This window comes from Mauremys reevesii, linkage group 4 (genome assembly GCF_016161935.1).
Source record: "Mauremys reevesii isolate NIE-2019 linkage group 4, ASM1616193v1, whole genome shotgun sequence".
NCBI classification, from domain to species: Eukaryota; Metazoa; Chordata; order Testudines; family Geoemydidae; genus Mauremys; species Mauremys reevesii.
The window spans coordinates 77,492,953-77,517,635 of NC_052626.1; the positions used below are offsets into that span (position 1 = coordinate 77,492,953).

The following is a 24,683-nucleotide window of genomic DNA, read 5'->3' on the forward strand; positions in this document are numbered from 1 at the left end:
ATACACACACACCTTTTAAGGTATTCTGAAATATTACCTAATATTTTAAATACTGTGTTGTAATAATTTGTTTGATGGAAATTTCTGATTTAAAAGAACGATACTGTGGTTGTCAGAGGCTGTAATAAAATCTCTACAATTTCTTCTCCAAGGGACCTGAAATTTCCCAGTAGCAAAGGTCCATACTGTTACATTATTGGAATAGTTGAGGTCTAGTAAATGACCCTGAGTTTGAGAGGAGACATAACCAGTTAGCAGAGTCCAGTCTGGTGACTGGACTTGCTGTTGGTGCTCCCGTCAGCTGGGACTCTCACTAGAGCCGTTGTGGCTGTCTCTGAGCCAAAGGGGACCTGGTAGTAACTATGCTGAGCTAATCTCAGTGGGAAGTTCTCTAAAAATAACTGAAGCTTCCCATAGAAAACAATGAGTTTACACAAGAAGCTATAAACTTATCATAGAGGGAAGGTTTGTGAGACCCAGATTCAGTGCAAACTTTGTGCAGGATAATACAGATCCATTTTTTTTATCTCCGTTCCTGTTTTCCCAGCAAAGCATAAAGCAAATATCCTTTGAGTCTCACTTTGGACCTATAAATTTTGAATGGGCTAGAAATTAGGCAAAATAAATTGCCTTATCCCTATTGACTGATGATGGGGGGTAGCTATGAGGCCTGTCCTTCTGTATCCATTATTTGGAAGTACTTGGGCACTATTGTCCACTGGATGTCGCTGTTGCTGTACAGACAAGTGACTGCAAGCCCATTTCACCGGCTGAAGATAAGCTCCTTGGTTTTTGCTTATTACTACACGTCTTTCATAGCTCATCAGCTGTCCAAAGACAGTGAAACACTCAAGGGATATGAAATGAGGGGGTTTAATGAGGAATATAGGTTAGAAAAAAGTGAAATAAAACCATGACAGGCTAAAGAGCAGTTTAAACATTGAGGCAATGCACAGTTGTTCTCTAACCAGGAACGATACCATGTTTGCAAGCTTTCTCTTCATCAGTAATCAGCTCGAATATTGTCCAGGGGTTAGATCAAGAAACAGTGCCACTGGTTTCGATTTCTGTGCTTGCCCCTGATTTTTTGGCATGGCATTAGGCAAGTCTCTTCAATTCTTTGTGCCTCCATTTCCCCACCTGTAAAATGACTCATTATGTTTTGCTTTAACCTACTGCAGGCACAACTGTGGCCTCCAGCTGCTACTGCTATGCAAATACGACTACAACTAACCATTAATAATTTAAAGTGGTTGACTCATTCTTGCATGAGTTATACTATAGTGCAAAATATGTATTATTGTTCATATTAATGCATTCGCTTTGCTTCAGTGAGTCGAGCATGTGGCTGTTCAGATGTCCCCAACAAAACTGCTATTCCTGGCTGTGACCAGCATTATTAATCACTGATTGCTAAATCCATTCCCAAATAATACAACACTTTTCATGTCATTATGTTTTGGTTTTTAATTTGGAGTGAAGGAAAATGTGTGTATGTTGTGGTACAGTAGGAATAGCTTGATCCCTGTTTTCCCTCCTTTAGCGCTAATCCCAGATATTAGCAGACACTGCTAAAGGCACTCAGGTCAGGTCATTGATTTTTTAATCTAAATTGTAGTTACCATACAGTAAGGTATAACACCTGGCAGGTTGTAGAGAAGAGTGATGGGATTAAGGTAGTTACTCATATCCAGTAGCAGCAACAGTTCATTGCCCTTAAACAGTAAGGAGAAGTGGTTTGTAATTTCTGGGAGACATCGTTATCCAGATTCCTGAGCAGGATTTATGGAACAACCAAGGAGACTGCCCGCTCAGAGAATCCTCCCCAAGTTTGGTTTTACACTGGACCTTGTGTATGCTGAGAAGTCTTTGAGGGGGGGGGGGTGTTAATGAGTACACTCATGCATTCCAGATATTATCAGTAAGCATAATGGCTTTAGATTAACATATGGGTTTAAGAGATATAAAAACTCACTCTCCTCTTTTAGGCTCCCTTGAAAATTCCAACCATAATGTAAATAAATAACATATTGAGACTCAGCAGTAGCTTGATTTAATGAGCTCCCAGTCACCTAGTATATGATTATCATTATTTATTTTATAGTAGTGTTTCTCAACAACCAGTCTGTGGACTGGTGCTGGTCCCTAAGATCTACCTGATACAGTTCAGGAAGGCAACAAGCCAGTCTGTACCAAAAAATTGAGAAACACTGAAAATTGAGAAACACTGTTTTAGAGTGTTTCCCCCTAAAGTGTGCAAGGCATCTCCTAATACAGACAAGAAGACACAGTCCCCTCTCTTTAGAGCTCACACTCTGATTGCAGACATGACACATGAATAAAATTATGGGATTACTCAGCAAAGACTATTGCACACCAGAAAGATATCTGTGTACCAATACCCATACAAATAACATTAAATGACATTGTTGGCTTGTGATAGAAACCAGCCTCCGTGAAGATGCATTTGCGTGCGGAGCACCATTAACTAATCAACTAACTCTTCATTCCCCTTGATGGCTACAATCTCATGCACCTAGCTAAATGATACACTGTGCTTTTGCATTGTAGCTTTGTTTTGATTAGGCACAGATGCATTTAATTAGCAGTTTGTCTGATCAATTAGAAAATGAACCCTAAAGTCACCTTCTTGCTTAGATCTGCTTTGAGCAAGGATTTTAATCACAGTGACAACTCCTAAAGAAAAGAAGGGGAAACAATATAATTAAACCATTAGCACATAGAAAAAAGCTTTACCTGACTATGCAGAATGGAAATAAAAATATTTTAACTCTAAAATGTAGAGATTACCAAACAAGACTGAAAGGCCAAAAGTTCAATGTATGGGTAATGGGAGTTCTTTTCACGTCTTTCATCATTAGTTTGGATCTCATCTAGGTCAATTATGATTATGGATGAAAATTTCAGCAATACTTACCATTCACCTAGATCTGCTCCTATTTCCATTGATTTTAATGGGAGCCAAGTTAGGTCAATGCTGAGTGCTTTTGAAAATCTAAAAAGTCACTATCATCAGAATGTTATTTGGCCAATGTGACATAAATTTGGTTGTGTCACTCAGCACTTAAGCATCTTTGAGAATGCCAGCCCTATTTCCTAGTGGAGAAAGTATAGGGATATAGTGGGGAGGTATGCTGGATATAGATTCATAGATTCTAGGGCTGGAAGGGACCTTGAGAGGTCATTGAGTCCAGTCCCCTGCCCTCATGGCAGGACCAAATACTGTCTAGACCATCCCTGATAGACATTTATTTAACCTACTCTTAAATATCTCCAGAGATGGAGATTCCACAACCTCCCTAGGCAGTTTATTCCAATGTTTAACCACCCTGACAGTTAGGAACTTTTTCCTAATGTCCAACCTAAACCTCCCTTGCTGCAATTTAAGCCCATTGCTTCTTGTTCTATCCTTAGAGGCTCAGATGAACAAGTTTTCTCCCTCCTTCTTATGACACCCTTTTAGATACCTGAAAACTGCTATCATGTCCCCTCTCAGTCTTCTCTTTTCCAAACTAAACAAACCCAATTCTTTCAGCCTTCCTTCACAGGTCATGTTCTCTAGACCTTTAATCATTCTTGTTGCTCATCTCTGTACTCCAATTTCTCCACATCTTTCTTGAAATGCAGTGCCCAGAACTGGACACAATACTCCAGTTGAGGCCTAACCAGCGCAGAGTAGAGCGGAAGAATGACTTCTCGTGTCTTGCTCACAATACATCTGTTAATGCATCCCAGAATCATGTTTGCTTTTTTTGCAACAGCATCACACTGTTGACTCATATTTAGCTTGTGGTCCACTATAACCCCTAGATCCCTTTCTGCCGTACTTGTTCCTATAAGGAACAGATCAACAGAGCCAGACATGTACCCAGAAGCCTCCTACTGCAAGAAAGAAGAAAGAAACCAACAGGACTCCACTGGCCATCACATACAGTCCCCAGCTAAAACCCCTCCAACGCATCATCAGGGATCTGCAACCCATCCTGGACAATGATCCCACACTTTCACAAGCCTTGAGTGGCAGGCCAGTCCTCGCCCACAGACAACCTGCCAACCTGAAGCATATTCTCACCAGTAACTGCACACCGCACCATAGTAACTCTAACTCAGGAACCAATCCATGCAACAAACCTCGATGCCAACTCTGCCCACATATCTGCACCAGCGACACCATCACAGGACCTAACCAGATCAGCCACACCATCACCGGTTCATTCACTTGCACGTCCACCAATGTAATATACGCCATCATATGCCAGCAATGCCCCTCTGCTATGTACATCGGCCAAACTGAACAGTCTCTACGGAAAAGGATAAATGGACACAAATCAGATATTAGGAATGGCAATATACAAAAACCTGTAGGAGAACACTTCAACCTCCCTGGCCACACAATAGCAGATCTTAAGGTGGCCATCCTACAGCAAAAAACTTCAGGACCAGACTTCAAAGAGAAACTGCTGAGCTTCAGTTCATCTGCAAATTTGACACCATCAGCTCAGGGTTAATCAAAGACTGTGAATGGCTTGCCAACTACAAAACCAGTTTCTCCTCCCTTGGTGTTCACACCTCAACTGCTAGAAGAGGGCCTCATCTTCCCTGATTGAACTAACCTCGTTATCTCTAGCCTGCTTCTTGCTTGCATATATATACCTGCCCCTGGAAATTTCCACTACATGCATCTGACGAAGTGGGTATTCACCCACGAAAGCTCATGCTCCAAAACATCTGTTAGTCTATAAGGTGCCACAGGACTCTTTGCTGCTTTTACAGATCCAGACTAACACGACTACCCCTCTGATACTTGTTCCTAGACAGTCTCTTCCCATTCTGTATGTGTGAAACTGATTGTTCCTTCCTAAGTGGAGCACTTTGCATTTGCCTTTATTAAACTTCATCCTGTTTACCTCAGACCATTTCTCCAATTTGTCTAGATCATTTTGAATTATGACCCTATCCTCCAAAGCAATTGCAATCCCTCCCAGTTTGGTATCATCTGCAAACTTAATAAGCATACTTCTATGCCAATATCTAAGTCGTTGATGAAGCTATTGAACAGAGCTGGTCTCAAAACAGACCCCTGCAGAACCCCACTTGTTATACCTTTCCAACAGGATTGGGAACGGTTAATAACTACTCTCTGAGTACGGTTATCCAGCCAGTTATGCACCCACCTTATAGTAGCCCCATCTAAGTTGTATTTGCCTAGTTTATTGATAAGAATATCATGCGAGACCATATTAAATGCCTTATTAAAGTCTAGGTACACCACATCCACCACTTCTCCCTTATTCACAAGACTCGTTATCCTATCAAAGAAAGCTATCAGATTGGTTTGACATGATTTGTTCTTTACAAATCCATGCTGGCTATTCCCTATCACCTTAGCTCCTTCCAAGTGTTTGCAGATGATTTCCTTAATTACTTGCTCTATTATCTTCCCTGGCACAGAAGTTAAACTAACTGGTCTATAGTTTTCTGGGTTGTTTTTATTTCTCTTTTTATAGATGGGCACTATATTTGCCTGTTTCTAGTCTTCTGGAATCTCTCCTGTCTCCCATGATTTTCCAAAGATAATAGCTAGAGGCTCTGATACCTCCTCTGTTAGCTCCTTGAGTATTTTAGGATGTATTTCATCAGGCCCTGGTGACTTGCAGACATCTAACTTTTCTAAGTGATTTTTAACTTGTTCTTTTTTTATTTTATCTTCTAAACCTATCCCCTTCCCATTAGCATTCACTATGTTAGGCATTCCTTCAGACTTCTCGGTGAAGACCGAAACAAAGAAGTCATTCAGCATCTCTGCCATTTCCAAGTTTCCTGTTACTGTTTCTCCCTCCTCACTGAGCAGTGGGCCTACCCTGTCCTTGGTCTTCCTCTTGCTTCTAATGTATTGATAAAAAGTCTTCTTGTTTCCCTTTATTCCTGTAGCTAGTTTGAGCTCATTTTGTGCTTTTGCCTTTCTAATCTTGCCCCTGCATTCCTGTGTTGTTTGCCTATATTCATCCTTTGTAATTTGTCCTAGTTTCCATTTTTTATATGACTCCTTTTTATTTTTTAGATCATGCAAGATCTTGTGATTAAGCCAAGCTGGTCTTTTGCCACATTTTCTATCTTTCCTATCCAGCGGAATAGTTTGCTTTTGGGCCCTTAACAGTGTCCCTTTGAATACTGCCAACTCTCTTCAGTTGTTTTTCCCCTCAGTCTTGATTCCCATGAGACCTTACCTATCAGCTCTCTGAGCTTACCAAAATCCGCCAGCCTGAAATCCATTCTCTATTTTGCTATACTCCCTTCTTCCCTTCCTTAGAATTGTGAACTCTATGATTTCATGATCACTTTCACCCAAGCTGCCTTCCACTTTCAAATTCTCAATGAGTTCCTCCCTATTTGTTAAAATCAAATCTAGAACAGCTTCCCCCCAGTAGCTTTTTCAACCTTCTGGAATAAAAAGTTGTCTGTAAATGCTTGCAACTAGGATGACCAGATGTCCAACTTTTATAGGGACTGTTCTGATATTCAGACTTTTTTCTTATATAGGTGCCTATTATGCCCCATTCTCTGTCCCAATTTTTCACACTTGCTATCTGGTCACCCTACTTGCAACAAACTAGAAACCATACAAAACTCTCCTTGTTTGGGTTTTAGTAGGAAGTGAGTAATCTAATCAGGCTTCCAAACCCTCCCAATAAACTGAAACTAGGTTTGAGTGGATGTGAGATCAATTAAAATTTTGCCAGAGAACCAGGAAAACCTCAGCAATTACAGTGTTTCTCAATGAATTGTTGAGTGTCAACTCCAAGGAAAACTCCATTCAGGGAATGGAAACAAAGGAAACACATGGAAACAAATGGACACTTGTGAACAGTGAGGTCCTCACAGCTCTAGTGATGAACTGGCATATTGCAGGAAACCACAGGCAATCCTAGGGGCATGCAAATGTATCACATGGCAGCTCCTCAGTGACCAAGGTGCAGTGTCTGACACGTGGGGGCATAAAGAAAATTATATTATTGTTGTTATATATGAATACAAAAAAGAGAGAAGGGGTGAGAGTGTTATTGGCAGAACAGCTAAGCCTTTGATGGCAGAGGGAATGAATGTGATTAATGAAACCAGTGGGCTGTTGCTGTTTATTATTATTCATTGGTATTAGTGTAGCACCTAGAAGCCCCAACTGAGACTGGAGCCACATTGCGCTAGCCACTGTATAAATAACTGGTGAGAAATAGTGTGAAATCTACACAAGACAGATAAAGGATGGTGGAAGGGAATATTATCTCCATTTTATAGAGGAGGAAGTGAGGCACAGAGATTTAGGCTTTGTTAGAAAGGGAAATTGACCAACATAGTTATTGCAGAATAAGCTATTCCTCAATAGCTCCTTGTGTGGAATTCTATTCTGGAATAAAAGTGATTTTATTGTGGAATAATTACTCCTCTTTGTGAGCTGAGTAACTATTCTGGGATAAAGTTACTTTTACCCTGGAATAGAGTGGCCACCTGGGGAGTTTATTCTGCAATAGCTATACCCATCAATTTCCTGGGTAAACAAGGCCTAAGTTATATGCCCAAAGGTCTACAGCAGAACCATGAACTGATTCGAGATGTTCTGAGTGCTAGTCCAGGGCCTTAACAAGATGATAATTCCTCTCTGAATATCCTATTCCTCTGGTGATTCTCACATTTTATCTGGCAATATGTAAGTCCAGCATAGATGGGAACCCTCTCTCCCCAGAATTGGTACACCATTAACTTCAATACTGTTGAACTTTTCTTAGGAAAGGAAAACATAATGTTTCTTGCTGTTTATCTGCACTGCCGGACCTTTGCAGTCACATCTGCAAAGTATTATGTATTAAACTTGTGTAATTTTATTTTCCTGAACATGAAACTAGCAGGCTCCAGAATTTCCTACTCACAGATCATCATCAAATATTTCCCTTTACTGCCACTGAAAGTTGGTCTAGAATAACAGTGTCTCCAGGCTTCTGTGGGAATGCTCTCAAACTGCAAGGAGGGAGGTAGGAAGCCCTCTGATCACAGAGAAAATATGGTAGGTAAATTCACTGTGGGAGAGGGAGATCCAAGCTGAAGGTGGAGTAACATGGTTTTACCGGGGTCTATCAGTTGAAACTGCAGTAGAAAACAAAGGTAATTAGTCAGATTGGAATTTGGTCAGTATACCAGGGCTAATATCCCTGCAGTTGGAAACATGCCATAGAATTTTTCACAGCCACACATGGTCAGCATCTCTGTTTGAGCGGTGGTGATACCTCCACTAGCGAACACACTGTCCCTTCACACCACACTTGAGCATTGATTCAGTTTACTCAGAGGGAAGAATGTCACCTTCTAAATCATTTATTTGCAGGTCTCACACCTCAGTACTGAATAAGGCTCGATCCTGCAAGTTGTTCTGCATGAGTAGACTCCGCACTAAAGTTGTTGAGGCTCCATTTAGGCATGGGAGTCTGATGCAGAGCTTATTGAAGAACTATGCTCCAAATCCTGCTAAGATAGTGAGATCTCAGAAGGTCACAGTCCAGTGGGAGGACCCTTATATATGCTGTATAGGAAAAATGAACAGTAGGGTTTCTGTGTGAAGAGAAGAAGAAAATACAAATTTTGAAGGACTCAGATTTATACCTACCTTCTTCAAGATTCATATTTTGTTCTGTTTCTATACATCTAAAGTGCCATTTCCAGCTGCTTGACAATCCAGAGGGTGCTTCCACTGGACCCTGCAGCTTGGGACATTAATAAGGGTTTGGACTGAATACAAAGGAAGTTGCTGTGGCAGACAGCCTGCTTTTTTCTTTTTTCAAATAGCTACAATTACTAAATCAAACACCAGATTGTCAAAGAGTAATAATCCCCTATTGTGCACCCAACGTTAGCCAAATAAATAAGAAAACAGGGCTCAGAAGAGAAATCTGAGTTATTTGAATTAATTTAAGAGGCAGAAACTTAATCCAAATAGAAGTTGGGAATCAAATAGTGTCAGATTTGTATACATATACTCATCAAAAAATCCTGGTGTCAAATACGCTTCCATCCACTGTGTTTCATGTCATCAAAGTTACTTGGAAGCTTATTTCCTGAAAGAAGACTAACCCTCCCCTTTTCACCTTTCTACATACTTTACTATGTGATATTGGTAGGATACGAACTGTTTAGCAATGGAAAAATAAAATTGCTTCTGTCACCCCATTGTGACTTAAATGTTTCACTCAAATGATAGTAGTGAATGGTGTGCTGAGAGGTACAGTTCCACTGAAGAAATTTGATTCAATCTCTCTTTCAAGGTCCTAACCTCCTATACAATGGGGATTTTTTTAAAATTATCTGTTAATGGAAAACATCAGCACTAATCAAAATCCACCTGAGCTCTCTCTTCCACCTTTGGTGTTTGAATTTAAAAATATAGTTTGTTGTAATAACATTTATAGAGGCACTTCTGAGATAAAAGAAAAAAAGAACTACTATTTGTTAGGAGATTCCTTATCTTTGTGTAACAGGTTGGTATTATTTACCTGAAATATCCCACCCAGTTACTGATGCAGGTATTGATGCAACTGAACAAAGGTTAAGAGGGTTCTGCTGACCCTCTTCCTCCCAATGCCAAGCATTCAAAAATCAGGAGTCAACCCCACCAAAATTATGAGATTTAAAAATAGGCACATTTGAGGAGAGTGGGATGCTTATTTTTTTCCATTTTCCTTATGGCTTTTGACCCTTTTACCAACTATTTGCCCCCACATTTGTGTGAGCATTTCGAGGTCAAAATTCAATCTGATATGCGTACGCAAAAATGCAGGCTTCTCCACTGGCTGCTAAGAGTGGACCTCCCTATACCTTCTCCTAGCCATTTGGTGGGAGAGCTGCCATTCTATCCCTCTCTGTCCTCCTCCCTTATTGCTACCCTGTCTCCTTCCTGAGCCCACCCGGGCTTCCCACAGTCTCCTGATCCCAGGCAACGCTCCATATTTCTCTCCCTTTCCCTTTACACTCTTGTATCAGTTGCATTTTCACTTGCATTCCTGCATTTTACTTGCATGTTTCTCAGCATCTCTTCACAGCTCCTCTTCAGGATGTCTCCTGCTTCTCACATACAGCTGTCTACTCTCAGTTTTCTATCCAGAATATTAACCATAGCACCCAGTAGATGTCCATCTTCCTTGAAGGCAACCTGCTTCACTCTCATTTAAAATAACAAAATGTAGTGGCCATCTTTACTAGCAGTCTCTTTTCTACAGTCAAAACCTGTATGAAGTGATGGCTATGAAGGCTGAGGGATGTTTGGCTTTAGCCCCATTTAAAATGATGGGTAATTGCAGTCATTTTGAATAAGGGAAATTTCTTTAGGTTTGGACCCAGGAATTGTCAGAATTAAAAAAAAATTAATGAGACATGATAAAATCATGAGTTGGCAACTGTGTTCTGAGGCAGATAGCTCATTACCTTGACATAGCTATAAGGAAAGTAGGAAGAGTTCTCTGTGGAGAGAGGATCTAGTATGTGGGCTGAGCAGTCCCAAGGAAGGAAACCTGAGAGCAACTAAGCCTGGGGAGATAGTCTGAACTATATGTTATATTATGGTATGTTGTTAGTTTCTGATATATAGTAAAGCCAAATTCCAGGAAAATTCCTGCACTCTGCACATTGTATGGACTTTGTTTTGGAGCAATCTGGGAAAGATGCCCGGGCATACTGTGTTGCTAATAATACCCTAAGTTATTAAAGCTGATAGAATTTTAAACAGACAATTCCCATTGAGCATTTGTGCTCTTTGCACTCTGCACTTCACTCAGCTTGGCAAGACTAGTCAGTTTTGCTTCCTATTTCTCATGCACTAAAACAATGTTGTGATTTGGGTTCACTGCAAGGCTGGCTCTACAGTTTCTGCCACCCCAAGCAGCGCGCCGAATTGCCACCCCAGGCGGAGGAGGTAGTCCGTGTGTCCTTAGGGCGGCAGGCGTGTTTCCGCGGCGGCAGCAATTCGGCAGCAGCTTCTATGTTTAGCTGAAGCCTCCCCGGACAGCTAAACATAGAAGCTGCTGCCGAATTGCCCTCCCGGCGGAAACGTGCCTGCTGCCCTAACGGCGCACGGACTGCCCCCGCCGCCCAGGGCAGCAATTCGGCACATGGCTTGGGGGCAAAACAACAGGGACTGCCGCCCCTTGCAGAATGCCACCACAAGCACCAGCTTGGAATGCTGGTGCCTGGAGCTTGCCCTGGTTCACTGCACTATGGGGGATTGTTAAAAATGTTTAAAACAACTGTTTGTTTAAATTAAGTTTCTGTTGACAATTAAATCTTGTAAAATCCCCTTCTTTAATACAAAACAAAATGTAATGTGGAAACTAATGACCTACCATCCTCATTCTTCTCAGTGTTTTTAATGAGGGAAACCCATTTGTATTTGTGTATTGTGGCAAACCCAGGCCAAATGGCTACAAAGGGGGGGGGTAGGAATTAGTCCCAGGGGGATTAAAAGGCTTCTCCCTATCCATTGAGGAGAAACAGCTGTGAGAAATTAGGTTCAGCTGGAACAGGGGTTATCAGGGAACTAATTTGGTTCAGCTGGCCCCAATTGCTGGTGACCTTTTTAAACCCTCCCTGGCAGGGAAACAGGAGGGGAGTGAGAGAAGCAGAGAAGCTGCCAGCAAATAGGTGCAGCAAGGCTCTGCCCTCTTCCAGCAAGGAAGACTGCACTCTGTCCCCAGAAGGGGAGTAAAACAGCAAGGGGCTGACTGAGAGGAGGATCAGCCAGACCCTGCGCGACTGGGAAGGCTTTTACTTTGCCCAAGCCTGTGTCTCCAAGGCAAAAAGGGACTGAGCCAGCTGAGGAGAAGCAGGTACTTTGCCACACGTGGTGTCAGGAGTGGGATGTGATAGCGAGTGTGGCTCTGTGGCAAGCCACCTCAGGGCAAGGTAAATCACAAAAAAAAGGAGGACGTAGTGAAGGCACTGTTACAGGCCACTGCGGCCCAGCAAGAGGCTACCAGGGTACAGGCGGCGGCCCAGCAAGAGGCAGTACGTGTCCAAAAGGAGACCAACCAGCTGCTGATGAACCAGGCGGCCCAAGATCGAGCCACCCTGAATGAAGTAGTGAACCAGCTGAAAGCCCTGGCCACGCTGACGCATGGGGCCCAGGGGACCCGGCTGCTACAGGCTAGCAACTATTTACAGAAAATGACTACAGATGACGATATAGAGGCATATCTCCTCGCATTCGAGAGGACGGCACTGCAGGAGTCCTGGCCCCAAGACCAGTGGGCAGGCCTCCTGGCCCCATTCCTGTGTGGGGAGGCCCAGAAGGCCTACTTTGACTTGACCACAGATGCAGCTATGGATTACCCCCAGCTGAAGGCGGAAATCCTGGCGAGGACAGGCGTGATGCCGGCCATAAGGGCCCACCGCTTCCATGAGTGGAAATACCGGGATGAAAGCACCAAGCACAAAGCACCAAGGTCCCAGCTATTTGACTTGATACACCTCGCCCGGAAGTGGCTTCGCCCTGAGACCCATGGGCCGGAGAAGGTAGTGGAAATCCTGGTATTGGACAGGTACATGAGGGATTTGCCGCCAGACATACGAGGGTGGGTCTGCTAAAATGATCCCTTCTCTTGTGATGAACTAGTTGCTCTCGTAGAGAGACACTTGGCAGCCCAAGAACTTTCTCGGACCACCGAGGAAGGGAGGCACCAGAACCGGAGACCAGTCTCTGCGCTGAGGCCCCGGTTTGCCCTAATGCCAGGCCGGACAATGGAGAGGAGGAAGGAGGCGGGAGAGCAGCCGGCAGTCCCAGAGGGGCTGGAGGACTGGGGGAGAAAGACTCGGGGGATAAATCCCAGCAGCCCGAAAAATAGGGGGCTGCCCCAAGCGGGGTACTGATGCTATGCCTGTGGTGAATTGGGGCATATTGCTGCCCAATGCCCAAATCTAGGAGAGCCTGTGCAATGTGAACTGGGAGATATAGGGGGACTATGTGATCTAATAAGTCTGGTTGGGGTTGCGATGGTCCCACATAGATACACTAGACCCGTTAAGATGAACGGTATAGAGATCACGGCATTAATTGACTAGGGAAGTGCAGTCACATTAGTCTTGGGGAAGCTGGTCAGGCAGGACCAACTATCCCGGGCCAAACGCTCGGGAATATCCTCTGTGCATGGGGATGTCAACTATTATCCAACCATCCCCGTAAGCATAGAAGTTCTCGGAAACCCCACTAAGTTGACAGTGGGAGTAGTTCCGAAACTCCCTTACCCTGTCCTTATCGGACGAGATTTCCCAGGGTTTGATGGCCTACTCCCCAGGGACCAGGTAGAAGAAAATAATGACCCTGGGACCCAAGGTGTGGTCCAGATAGATGACCCTTCCCCAGCCTTCCATGAGTTTAGCCAGGATTTGTCCTCCCTGCCGGGGAAGCCCAGGAAGACTCGGAGGGAACGGAGGGCGGATAAAAGGAGGGGGATGAGGATCCTGACCCAGTACCAGAAGTCTACGCTGGCCGGGGAAAGAAGGGGCTCGGCTGGCAGCGGGACTGGGTCGGCCATCAACAACCCTATCGTTGGGCTTGGTTCCCCAGGGGCTGTCCCCGAAGGGGAGACGGAGGTAGACCCCCCAGAATTTGGTCCAATGGGGACCGCACGCGGGAATTTTGGTCAGGATCAGGCCAATGATCCCATATACCACAATATTCATAAGGAAGTAGTCGAGGTAAATGGGGTCCCAGTGGAGGGGAGAGTTAAGGGCCCCGGGCCATATTACGTGATTAAGAAAGATCTGCTATATAGAGTAGTCCGGCTCCAAGAGCAAGTTATAGAACAACTCTTGGTCCCCCGAAAGCATCAGAGGGCGGTAATGGATCTGGCCCACAGTCATCTGTTCGGGGCCCATCTAGGGGTAGATAAGACCCTTGATTGGATCCTACAGAAGTTTTTTTGGCCTGGCATTTATGTGGCCGTCTGGCGATATTGTACCTCCTGTCCGGAATGCCAAATACATGGGTCCCGACCATACTTAAGGGCCCCTCTGGTACCTCTGCCAATTATCAAGGTTCCATTTGAGCGAATAGCTATGGACATTGTAGGGCCATTGGAGAAGTCAGCCTGGGGCCATCAGTACATTCTGGTAGTGCTAGATTATGCCATCCGGTACCCCAAGTCCGTACCCCTACAGAATACCATGTCCAAGACCATAGCCAAAGAATTGGTCCAAATTTTTTCCAGAGTAGGAATACCTAAGGAGATCCTGACGGACCAAGGGACCCCCTTTGTGTCTAAACTGATGAAGGACCTATGTACCATGCTCCATATATGAACCCTTAGAACGTCGGTCTATTATCCCCAGACCGACGGCCTTGTTGAACGTTTTAATAGGACATTGAAAAACATGTTACGGAAAGTGATTAGTCGTAACGGGAAAGACTGGGACGCCCTGCTGCCTTATGTACTGTTTGCTGTACGGGAGGTTCCTCAGGCTTCCACTGGATTCTCCCCCTTCGAGCTGTTATATGGTCGCCACCCCAGGGGCATACTGGACCTGGCTAAAGAAGACTCGGAAGAACAGCCGAACCCTGGGAGAAACGCTGTGGAACATGTGCTGGAGATGAAAGACAGAATAGCCCAAGTCACTCCCCTTGTGTGCGAACACATGGAGAAGGTCCAAGGAGCACAACGGACGTACTACAATAGTCAAGCGAGGACCCGGAAGTTCCAGGTAGGGGACCGGGTGATGGTGCTCATACCCACAGCAGAGAGCAAGCTCCTGGCCAGGTGGCAGGGACCATATGAGGTAATAGAAGCTATAGGAGAAGTCGACTATAAGGTCTGACAGCCAGGTCGCCGGAAGCTGGAGCAGATCTACCATGTAAATCTGTTGAAACCGTGGCAGGATAGGAAGCTCCGGTGGTTGCACTGGGGGCACCATCCCCTACAAGCAACCAGCCCGACCTGGTGGGAATATCCTCGGAGTTAACTCTGGAACAACGGTCAGAAGTGATCAGCCTGATAGAACGCAATCAGGACGTGTTCTCGGAAAAACCAGGCAGGACGACTGAGGTTCACCATCACATCTTCACAGAGCCCGGAGTGAAGGTGAACATCAAGCCATACCAGATCCCGGAGGCCAAAAGAGAAGAGATTAGGAGAGAGGTCAGGAAGATGCTGGCCTTAGGAGTCATCGAAGAATCTCATAGTCAATGGTCCAGTCCCGTGGTTTTAGTGCCTAAGCCGGATGGCAGCACGAGGTTCTGCAATGACTTCCGCAAGCTGAATGAGGTGTCCCGATTCGATGCATACCCTATACCCAGGATAGATGAGCTGATTGACCGATTGGGAAAAGCACGGTTTATGTCTACCCTTGACCTTACCAAGGGATATTGGCAGATCCCCCTGGCCAAGGCCGACAAGGAGAAGACGGCCTTTGCAGCTCCAGAAGGACTATATCAGTACACGGTTCTCCCCTTTGGGTTGCATGGGGCTCCCGCTACCTTCCAACGGCTAATGGACAAACTGTTACGACCCCATGGAAAGTACGTGGCAGCCTATCTCGACGACGTCATTATCTATAGCCCCGACTGGGAGACGCACGTGGAGAAGGTAGAAGCAGTCCTGGACACCCTGAGGAAGGCAGGACTGACTGCAAATCCGTCCAAATGTTCAATCGGGTTAGCTGAGGCCAAGTACCTTGGGTATATAGTGGGGAGGGGCGTGGTGAAGCCCCAACTCAACAAGTTAGAAGCTATACAGAAGTGGCCCCGACCACTCCGGAAAAAACATGTCAGAGCATTCCTGGGACTAGTGGGGTACTATAGACGGTTCATTCCCCACTTCGCCACCAGGGCATGCCCATTAACAGACCTAACCAAAGCTCGGGGCCCAGACATAGTAAAATGGTCTGCTGCAGCGGAAGCCACTTTTGCCGATCTGAGGACGGCCCTTTGCACAGACCCCGTACTAGTAGCTCCGGACTGGGGGAAGGAGTTTATCCTACAAACGGATGCCTCTGAAGTAGGGCTGGGGGCGGTGCTTTCACAAATGGTTGGAGATGACGAACACCCCATCCTCTTCCTCAGTAGGAAGCTCCTACCTAGGGAACGGAAATACGCCATAGTGGAGAAGGAATGCCTGGCAGTAAAGTGGGCCATAGAAAGCCTCTGCTACTATCTACTTGGGCGGCGGTTTACCCTGGTGACGGACCATGCCCCTTTGCAGTGGATGCACCAAAACAAGGACAAAAATGCGAGAGTAACAAGATGGTTTCTGTTGCTTCAACCCTTCCACTTCAAAGTACGACATAGGTCTGGAACCCAACATGGCAATGCAGATGGCCTGTCAAGGGTGCACTGCTTTCCGACCCAAGTAGCCCAACCCCGTAGTGTTGAGCGGGGGGGGGGGATATGTGGCAAACCCAGGCCAAATGGCTACAAAGGGGGGGGTAGGAATTAGTCCCAGGGGGATTAAAAGGCTTCTCCCTATCCATTGAGGAGAAACAGCTGTGAGAAATTAGGTTCAGCTGGAACGGGGGTTATCAGGGAACTAATCTGGTTCAGCTGGCCCCAATTGCTGGTGACCTTTTTAAACCCTCCCTGGCAGGGAAACAGGAGGGGAGTGAGAGAAGCAGCCAGCAAATAGGTGCAGCAAGGCTCTGCCCTCTTCCAGCAAGGAAGACTGCACTCTGTCCCCAGAAGGGGAGTAAAACAGCAAGGGGCTGACTGAGAGGAGGATCAGCCAGACCCTGCGCGACTGGGAAGGCTTTTACTTTGCCCAAGCCTGTGTCTCCAAGGCAAAAAGGGACTGAGCCAGCTGAGGAGAAGCAGGTACTTTGCCACAGTATGTAGGCAAAAGGTTAATTTCTATGGGCCTGTCATATTTTCAAAATGAGTTCCCCAGCACAGATATCTTTATGTGTGCAAGTGATTGGACACACCTTTTGCACACTGTCATTTGTGCACATGAACAATAACATTTAAAGATGCAAAACTGGTTTGTATTTGCAGATCTAGGGTAAATTGTTTTTTTGTAACACCTATAGTTGCATACACAAGTGATACTACATTAAAATTGTATGTGCACAAGTTGAACCCACTTGGTTAATTTAATGATATGATGTTTGATAACTGGGCATTGGTTTGTAATACAATCAGGCAGTTTGAACCTTTTTTTTTTTTTAATCAGGCAATTACAAGTAAGGCTGTTGGTATGATAAATCAGTCAGACTCACAGATATGGCAAAAAAAATAGAGCTCTGAAGTGAATCAGAGACATGGTTGGTTTCTGGCAAGAGGCTGATCTGAAGTAATTGGCAAACAAGGAACATATTGTTTACTACTTAAATTCCTTGGTGTTTTACTGAATATTTCCTGCTCTTTTCAAGAAATGATGCTGCTAGAAACGGGCTCTAATGTTCTTGTGCATGCTCTGGGAATGAGCTTTGTGTGCATTTGAGTTTGGAAATAAAGGTCATGTTTTTATTTTGGACTAAGCTCTTAGAGGCTGGTATCACTGCTGTTTGCCAAGAGATTCAGCATCACTTCATACTGTGGTATTACCACTTTGGGTCTATCTCTGTGTAAGTGAAGGCAGCTGCTCAGTGTTTCTGTGATAGGCAAGTTCAGACCATTTCATCAGGGAGCCCTATTCTCTCTCTACTTCCACCCCGTGGCAAGGTACAAGTAACTGTCAGTGAAGTCCATGATCTTTTTTCATATCCTGCTGAGGGAAGTCTCCACTGCACTCTGCAATAGCTAACATTTAAGAGACTCCTTCCGTGCAGAAAGCAGTAGCACTAGAAATGATTAAAACAAGTCCTAAAATGCTGTCTTAGCCTAATGAAATTCCATCATCAATCAACAGAGAGCTGGCACTTCTCTGAGACTTTTTAAAGCTCAAATGAAAAAGAAAGTTAAATTTAAAATGGGGAAAAAAACAAAAATAAAATTGCCTTTTTCTTGACAAGAGGTGACTGCAGGGTGTTGATGGTTCCCCATACAGTGAGCCTAAAGGAGCATAAAGAGCAGCTACTTGAACTACGTTAGGAGGTCAGTGGAGTATCTCTTATTGCAGTAAAAACACAGACCCCTGAACTTGTCAGTGTCTGATATGCAAGTGACAGGAGGAACTGATTTTTAAATACTGGATTTGGGGAGGGAGTGTTAAATGGAGATTTCAATGAGGGCTTAAAGGAATATATTTGAGGAAGGATCTCATTTCAGAGCCTACTGGAATAGTGACCCCTATCACAGAGAAATGCCCCTCTCTCCCCCTACCTTGGAATTGGTTTGTACTCTTATCTTTGAGCCATCTCGGAAGAGAGAGGAATTGTCATACTTGATAAGACTAGTGGTCTGTCTAGTCTAGTCTCCTATCTCTAAGGGTACGTCTACACTGCAGTCATGGGGTGTGACGGCAGTTTGCATAGACCTACTCGAGCTACAGGCACCAGACCAGTGGACGTGCAGAGTCCAAGCTTGTACAGCCCAACTGAAGGCCAAAGTGCTGAGGCTTCACTGCTCTGATAACTAAGCTAGCTAGCTAGAAACTAGCTTGACTATGTCTACATGAGCTTCAGTCATACCCCATGACTGCAGTGCAGGCATACCCTGAAAATGGCCAGTACCAGATGCTTCAGAGGAAGATAGAAAATCTGCGTAGCTTGTACCTTCTCTTGGATACAAAGCAGGATTTCAGTCTCCAACATGGGAACTCCAGCACCTTTGACCAGCACTAAATTCACAAAGAAGAACACACAGAAATATTTCTCTTTGTAATGCTCGTATCCTTGGGTCAGGATCCTGAACAGCTTTTAGGATCAAATGAAAACAACAGTACTGCTCTGAGAGTCCCTGCCCACCCCAGCATTTCTCTCTCAGCTGCTCAGGCTCTGCGTGTGAGAGTTCAGATGTAATTTTGCATTGGGCACCAAGCCAATCTGTGGAACACTGAGAGAAGTGATAGTTCAGGGCTGCTCTTTTACTTCTTTTCATCACTGCTGAATGTTGTTTTACTTTCTTCATTTCGGAAAGAAACTGATCATCCAGTGTGTGGGCTGTCAGCAGCTCCCTGGGTCTCTCATTTTTCCTGCAGCAGCCCAGGGGGAATTACCAGCAATTCAAATGTCTACACAACCTAGCTGATGCATTCCTCCATTCCCCGCACCCCACCACTGCCTGCAGTGCATACCCATAAATCCCCTAAGGCAGACATGCCATTACACGCAATATGATCACTAAGGCAGCAGCTGCAGTTACATAAAGAGATCTAGCAGCATGCTGCATAGGAGCACAGGTTTTACCATATTAGATCAGATCATCGGACCATTAAGTCCAGTAGCTTGCTTCCATGAAATAAAGCTGAAGGCACCATACTGGGTAACTAGGGAATTGTGCTATACTATATGTGTGAGGAACAGAGATTTGTTTCCTGAGTCCCTTAGCAATGAGCCAATGACCTGAAATTAAAGTACGATTACCCCTAGATCCAAGTAGTCAGAAGTCCCTTTGATGAATGCTGAGTCCATGCTAGGACATAAGGAGACCCTGTGTGATAATACCAGGCAGCACAGGCTGTGTGCACTAAGTCTGGCAACTAAATAGAGAGAGAGGGAGCCACAGAGTCTATGTATGTCCACCGGCCTCAGTAAAGAATCCCTTTTATATCCATTACGATCAAGTCTCTTCTGTATCAGGATGAAGTACACATGATGATATTGGTCATGAAATTATCCAGCCTTTTTAAAATCCTACCATGGTGCTTGACTCAATATACTCCTGAGGCAGTCAGTAAAATCTTACCCCTGCCCCGATCACAAGGAATGCTGTCTGTACTAGGGTGTTTTTTTTTTTCCCCTTTCAGGGTCAAAGGCCTGGAGCTGGCCAGCCTCTTACAATTAGCTCTTCCTGCCACAGCTGGGATGGGGTGTGTAATTTCATTAGTAGAATTAACTGGGTTTGGGACAGTTCAGTCTCCTATAAAGAGCAGTAGAAAGCTGAAGAGTGGAAGAGGGGAGTCTGGTTCCCCTTCCTCTTTCCAGCTATGCCAGGCAGGGCTGCAGGCCACTGACCCTGGAGGGGACATGCCACCCCATTACACTGCCCTCATCCTCTTCAAACCCAGCTACCCACCCACCCATCCCCCCAAAAATAAATATTCCATGGAATGTACTAGAAGATCCTATCTACTCTGAAGTACAGTTTCCACCGGGTTTCACTTGCTTTGTCTGTCTTGATTAAACTACCATTAACCAAAAGGTTGAGCAAAGCTCTTGATTGGTTTCATAATGTGGTCATTAGCACAGTTCTGCCATGTCACTGTTACTCCTGGGGGAATTCTGCAACAAAAAAATTAAAAATGTTGCGCACAATATTTTCAAATTCTGCATAATTTATTTGTCAAAATAACACAATAGAATCACACCAGTTTCACTTATTTTTGGACATTTATGTCAAAGTACCTGTCAACAAGTATGTCTGTAACAATAGAGACACCAAAAAAAGATTCAGGAAATGTTTTTTTGACAAATAGATTCCTTACTAGGCATAGTAATACAGAACTCTGAATAATAATTCATTTAAATTGCAATACAGAATCATATCTCCCACACCCCTGATAAGTAGTGCAAAGACTTGGGAGAGTCAGGGAGTAATAGAGGTTCGGAGGGAGAGGGAAGTAATTACTGGAAAAGACCCTGAGTGTGAACTTGGAGGGATGTTGAGTATGGGTGGGAAAAATATGGAACAGTTTTTTGTGGGGGTGGGGAGGGAGTGTTAGGAGGCTTCCACAATGCAGACCCTGGCTGACCTCTAGCCTCTCCCAGTCAGGCACATCTGCCCCCATCCCCATGTGTCTCTGTGCCCCCACTCAGCCACCTCCCTCTCCCCTGTGGCCCTGCAGCTTCACTCCCATTCAGGCCCTGCCCAAGTCTGTCCTCCCACACTAGCTCTTATGAGCCCCTATCTGTGACCCCCTCAGCAGCCCCACCAGTCTCCCCATAGCCCCTGTCTCCTGACTTGGCCCAACAGGTGCTGTGAAGAAGGCACTACAGGCTCTTTTTCTTCCGGAGTTGGCCGGGAGCTGCTGCTCTGTGCTATTGCCACATCACCCTCTGGTGGGCAAAAGGCAGAACTTCAGCAACTTTCTGGCAGAAGCTTTTTTCTGCACCAAAAAATTAAAAGTATGTCTGGCCCATTAATTATGCATGCATGCAGTGGCGCAGAATTCCCCTAGGAGTAGCCCATCCATAAAGCACAATGAGGTGCTTGAAGGTCTCTACACAGCGTATCTGAGCTATTAGGTATCTTGTCTGCCTCTGTCAATCTTACGTCTCTGGCCTTCCCCAGCATTGAACAGCTTAGCCTTATATTCCCCCCAAATTGCGGGGTTTAGGAGATTAGTTTCTATGCTGGTGGGAAGCTCTTTGCAGGTAATTTCTTCTTGGATAGGAGTGAAAGGATATCACTTTTTTAATGAGTCTTTTATGGTAATATTATAGATAATTGCAAAAGGAAAAAAGCACTCTATGCAAAAATTAATGGTTAATTTGCTTTTCAGCCACCTCAGGCAAATCTGATTGTGGTTGTAATCCAGTGTAATGACTGATTTAGGGAGAACTGTCCCATATTGAAATTCCTTTTTTTCCCCCCCTGTAATGTACAACTTTGTTTTCTTCCTAGTTGCTGTCAAACAGTCAGCACAGCCAAGTGATCTTGTGTATCCATCAAATGAAAGCCTGCAGCAGTGCAGTCTCAGAGTGAAGTTTAGGAGGGGGACACAACCTGGGAGAGCTGGAGCCAAGCTGAGCTCTGAGGCAGGCCATGTTCGGTGGAAGGCAGCGTTGTCAGGGGACTGCATGTCAAGGCAGCTAGCTTCTGTTCCCAGTTCTGCCACTGAGTTGCTGTGTGATTTTGGACAAGTCATTTAAGCTTTATGTGCCCTAGTTTCAATATACATCTCTGAAGTCCTCAGACGAAAGATGTTCCACAAATGCAAGCTATTGCCTTTATTTAGAAAGACAACCAAAGAACTGCATTCTTGAATACTAACTGCACCGATCAGGGGGCAAGGCTACAGTATGCACAACTTTTCAATCAGCAGAGGTGACCAAAGAATCCACTGACAAGCTACAGGTGCGTACTCACTGACACTTTTAGCAGGACTACAGTATACCCACTCAGCAAGTGGATGAGGTAAACCTAGAGCCGGGTTGCAGCAGTATGTGGGATCTTTACCCTCAGAGAGCAGCATAACTACATGCGTATCTCCAGATCAGGTAGAGTACTGCTTTAATGCTGTTGAATGTAGGAGGCAGGCACATCATACAGACAATTGGTTTCAATGAAACATTAACAGGGACCATGATATCACAGTGAGTTTAGTGAAGGACAGGCAGACAAATAATTAAAGCCTGTACCCTAAGGTAGAGGGGGAATTTTCTTGGACTTCTATTATAGAGGGTGAAGTTATAGCTGATTCATTTAAATGATCCTTTCTGGCATCCTGGCTCTTGTGCTAACTTAAGATATCATTCTAATTTGGACCCTCTTGTTCCTGTTTCTTTGGAAAGCAGCCTTACTCCTACATTTAAGGATTCTGAAAGGATAGATGCTTAAGTGTATATATACATGACCATCTGGGTAAAAAGTCTCTTCTGTAATTAGTGTCTTAGATAATTACACAATTACTTTACTGTGTAGCACCAACAATAAAAAATATTTGTATCAAATATTTGTATCAAATCTTAGTTTAAAAAAATAATTATTTGACTACAACTTTTTCACCAAATCAAGAGACCAGCCCACCCTGTAATATGGACAGAGTGAGTGGCTGCTCAGAGGTATGGGAAGACCTTGCTATTGACATACACATTCTCACAGTTACTCCTTGCATTCCCCCTCCCTATCCCCTGCCTGATATGGCCCTTCTGGAAATATCACATTCCTCCAAAACCTTTGTAGAGCAGAGAAGGCAGAGATGGATAGGCAGGGGAGTGCTGCTACTGCAGCTGATATAAATACAGTCTGGACAACTCTACTCTTCCCTGTATCTGTCTGTCCGGTATCCTGGCTAGTGCCTATTGCTGGAGGCCTGCCTACCTCACCATCCTTCCTACTAACTTAAGGGATGGCATCCTTGAAGACTGTCTTGCTTGAGCCTATCACACCCAACTATGTTTTGCTTTGGTAATCAGGTCAAGCGACGGAGAGACGAGAGACAAGATTGCACAAATCTTGATGGATAGGCACCCCAGGCTAGAGTCACCCAGCTACTAAAACCATCCCTAGACTTCATTGGTTTCTTGTTACTGTGTCTATATACAAAATGGAGACACACTAGTCCCTAGGTAATTTTACATGATGCCAGTTCTCCATTATAAGTTTTATGGGCCAGATTTTCAGATGATATAAAATGACATCCAGGGCCGGCTCTACAGTTTTCGCCGCCCCAAGCAGTGCGCCGAATTGCCCCCGCGGGTGGGGGGGGGTGCGGCAGTCCCTGCGCCCTTAGGGCGGCAGGCGCGTTTCTGCGGAGGCGGCAATTTGGCGGCAGCTTCTATGTTTAGCTGAAGCCTCCCAGGACAGCTAAACGTAGAAGCTGCGGCCAAATTGCCCTCACTGCGGAAACGCGCCTGCTACCCTAAGGGCACACGGACTGCCCCCGCCCTCTGTGGCAGCAATTCGACGCACTGCTTGGGGGCAAAATAACAGGGACTGCAGCCCCTTGCAGAATGCCGCCCGAAGCACCAGCTTGGAATGCTGGTGCCTGGAGCCGGCCCTGATGACATCAGCAGTAGAAGCAGCAAAGAATCCTGTGGCACCTTATAGACTAACAGACGTTTTGCAGCATGAGCTTTCGTGGGTGAATGCCCACTTCGTCGGATGCATCCGACGAAGTGGGTATTCACCCACGAAGGCTCATGCTGCAAAACGTCTGTTAGTCTATAAGGTGCCACAGGATTCTTTGCTGCTTTTACAGAACCAGACTAACATGGCTACCTCTCTGATAATCAGCAGTAGAGCAGCCCTGAATGTGTGCAATAATTGTGAGGCAAGTTATGACCTATAACTTACAAATTGACATCAGGGTTGGGAAGATGTAAAATTAGTTGTGTGTGTGTAGAGCAAAGGCTGAATGGAACAAAGAAAATATAAGCACACTTTTTTTTAAAGAACATATTGCCTTCCTGTATTACTGATATTAAAAATGAAATTATTTTTAAAATCATTTTTTGCTTGGTAGCATTGCTGGGTTCTTCACTCTTAAAAATCTATCACAGTTTGAGGAATGAAAACAGAAGTCAGTTTGATTTGGATTTATAGTCAATTTCACTCTCTGTTCTTTAAGCATTAATGCAATGCTGATGCCTTATGATTGGAAGGGCTACAGGGGGATGTTTAAATCCAAACAAGCAAAGGAACAACCAAATTAATTCTGTTTTTATATTTCAAAAGTATTTTGTTTTAGCTATAAAAACATTATTAACATTATTATATTTTGTAAAATATTTGCAATATTGCAAAAACATCACAAGATTTTAAAAAATAATAAATGTAGAGTTCTATTCATTTGATTGATCAGGTTTGGACCTTAAGGGGATCACATTTGCAAGCATTTCAACTTAATATCTCTTAAATAGAAGCCCAAATTTTCACATCA

General features: G+C 44.6%; 1 protein-coding gene across 3 annotated transcripts in view; it reads left to right on the plus strand.

The window, feature by feature from the left end:
- Positions 1-24,683, plus strand: part of LRRC4C (leucine rich repeat containing 4C) — a 77,027-nt gene that overhangs the window by 17,084 nt on the left and 35,260 nt on the right. For 2 of the 3 annotated variants that reach the window (XM_039538622.1, XM_039538621.1), the window contains exons 1-2: positions 16,797-16,852; positions 22,038-22,156. The exons of the other annotated variant lie outside the window; for it this stretch is intronic. The gene's annotated coding sequence lies outside the window, so the exon portion shown is untranslated. Of the gene's footprint in view, positions 1-16,796; positions 16,853-22,037; positions 22,157-24,683 lie in introns of those variants that run through there. 3 annotated transcript variants of the gene reach the window in all.